General features: G+C 41.9%; 1 pseudogene; it reads left to right on the top strand.

Annotated features, from left to right (window-relative positions):
* The first annotated feature begins 1,947 nt into the window (after window positions 1-1,947).
* On the top strand, window positions 1,948-2,270 carry LOC112923388 (NADH dehydrogenase [ubiquinone] 1 alpha subcomplex subunit 2-like; annotated as a pseudogene).
* Window positions 2,271-2,621: the final 351 nt, after the last annotated feature.

Here is a 2,621-nt window from a genome sequence, read left to right on the forward strand (position 1 = left end):
GCTACAAACTCGGCTCATTTGCTATCACTTAAGGAAGCCACCCAATCTGGGTAAGGTGCTTCTCCTCTCACCCCCAAACATTTTGTCATATATTTATACCATATACTTACTATGTTTTACTATCATTGTCATTGTCTGTTTGTTCATCTTCTCCTTAGCTAGATATGTGCTCCGCAAGCCAAAAATCTATGTTCTATATACCTGTATCCTCAATTTAGAGTATTTAATATACATTTTTTAACTGAACTAAAATAATTTTATTTCAAGATTCACAGACAATTGACTTTCTTCTAACCAACTTTCCTCAATTCATCAGTGGGTTTTCTACCATGAATCATCTTTAATTACAGGATGATTAAATGTTAACTCCTGTTAATAAGATTATTTAGTGACACAGAAAAATACAAATGGAAATTAAGTTAAAAGTCTAAATACAAAGGCTGTGCAAACTATAATCAACAATTTTTGAAAGCAGTTACATATTATATATGAATGTATGAATGACATGCATACACACACACACTATATATATATGCACTTCTATATGAAAATGCATCAAGATAGTTACCTGTTTTGGGGCACCTCGGTGGCTCAGTGATTGAGCGTCTGCCTTTGGCTCAGGACATGATCTTAGGGTCCTGGAATCGAGTCTCCCATCGGGCTCCCCATAGGGAGCCTGCTTCTCCCTCTGCCTCTGTCTCTGCCTCTCTCTCTGCATCTCTCATGAATAAATAAATAAAATATCTTTAAAAAGAAAAGATAGTTAAGAGTGCTCATATTTTGTAGGGATGTCTACAGATTTTTACAAAATATATTTCTAAGACTTCCAGCTTTCAGTCTGAAATATAAGGAGCTGGGAAATCCTCACTCTGTCTTAACAAGTGAAAAAGCTAAGCACACTTAAATCCATATGAAAAGTGAGGTCACAGGGCAAACTGCTGCTCTCAAAACTGGAGGGACAGCAGGCAAATATAGAGACTCACAATTTACAGGAAGAGAAATCCCCAGGTAGAAACCTCTGCAGAAACCAGCACCCAGGCAAGAGACCCCATACTATAACTGATAATTTGCTGGAAGTTTAACATGGAAAAGTTTATGGGATTAAAAATTCCAGAGGGACCCAGTCACGGGGGGGGGGGGGGGGGGGGGGGGGAGTCCCCATACTTTTGTGAGTTTTACCTCCAGGGGTTGGACGAGGTTCTCACAGTGAAGATGGGAAAAAAAGTCCCCTCAGGCTTCTGGCAAAGGGAAGGAGAAATGTGACCATTTTGAAATATGCCAGAACATTCTGTTCTTCACAAGACCTGCCCTCAAGAGAAACTGTTGACCCCACTAGGGTTTGTCAGAGCCTAACCGACATTGGGGAAGAGAAATATCCAACATCAGTCATCCTGTCCCACCTAAGCCAGGAGGAGGGAGACTGAGAGTCATCGGTGAAGTTCACAGCCCATGGGTGCTGACTTGCTAATAGGCTGATACCTAATCATAGGATTGCAGAACACTTTCCCTCCCCCTGTACCTTACCACCGTATTAAGAAAAATCTCTTTACTGCAGTTCCTTTACCCAGCACATCATGTCCAGCTTGCAACAAAAAATTATAAGGCAAACTAAAAGGCAAAAAACAGTTTGAAGGGACAGCAAACATCAAAACCACACTCCTATATGGCAGAGATGTTGGAATTATCAGAAGGTGAATTTAAAACAACTATGATGACTATGCTAAGGGCTCTAAAGGAAAAAGTGGATAACATGGAAGAACAGGAGGATAATGTTAGCAGAGAAATGGAAATGCTAAGAAAGAGTTTTAAAATGCTAGAAATCATAAATGCTGTCATAGAATCACAGAATGCCTTTAACAGGTTCATTTGTAGACAGGACATGGCTGAGCAACCTTGAAGATGTGTCCATAGAAATTGAAAACTAGGGGGAGTTAGGCACTAGCAGAGATGGCAGCTGCCACAGCAAGTCTGAGAATTGGGGCCAAAGTTGCCCTGCGTGAGATTCGTGTCCACTAGTGCCAGTGCTCGCCCGGCAGTCAGGGCATCAGGGAATTCATCGAGAAACACTATGTAGAGCTGAAGAAGGCGACTCCTGACCTGCCAATCCTAACCAGCGAGTGTTCCGATGTGCAGCCCAAACTCTGGGCCCACTACGCGTTTGCCCAAGAGAAGAATGTCTCTTTGAACAGCCTGAGCGCTGATCAGGTAACCGGAGCCGTGGAGAATGTGCTAAGTGGCAAAGCCTGAAGCCTCCACTGATTGTTAAGAGCAACAGCCCAACAGCTTGGGCTTTGTTGGACTGAGTAAAATGTGAAAAAAATGTGTTCTGTTCTTTATACAGCTTGTGCCGAAAAATGAAAAAAAAAATAAGAAAAAAGAAAACAAAAAAAGAAATTGAAAACTAGGGCAGCCCGGGTGGCTCAGCGGTTTAGTGTTGCCTTCAGCCCAGTGCCTGATTCTGGAGACTTGAGATCGAGTCCCACATCGGGCTCCCTGCATGGAGCCTGCTTCTCCCTCTGCCTGTGTCTCTGCCTCTCTCTGTGTGTCACTCATGAATAAATTTAAAAATAAAGAAAGAAAAAAAAGAAATCGAAAAACAAAAAGCAAACTGAAAAAAAGCG

Source organism: Vulpes vulpes, chromosome 14, assembly GCF_048418805.1.
Source record: "Vulpes vulpes isolate BD-2025 chromosome 14, VulVul3, whole genome shotgun sequence".
Taxonomy (NCBI): domain Eukaryota; kingdom Metazoa; phylum Chordata; class Mammalia; order Carnivora; family Canidae; genus Vulpes; species Vulpes vulpes.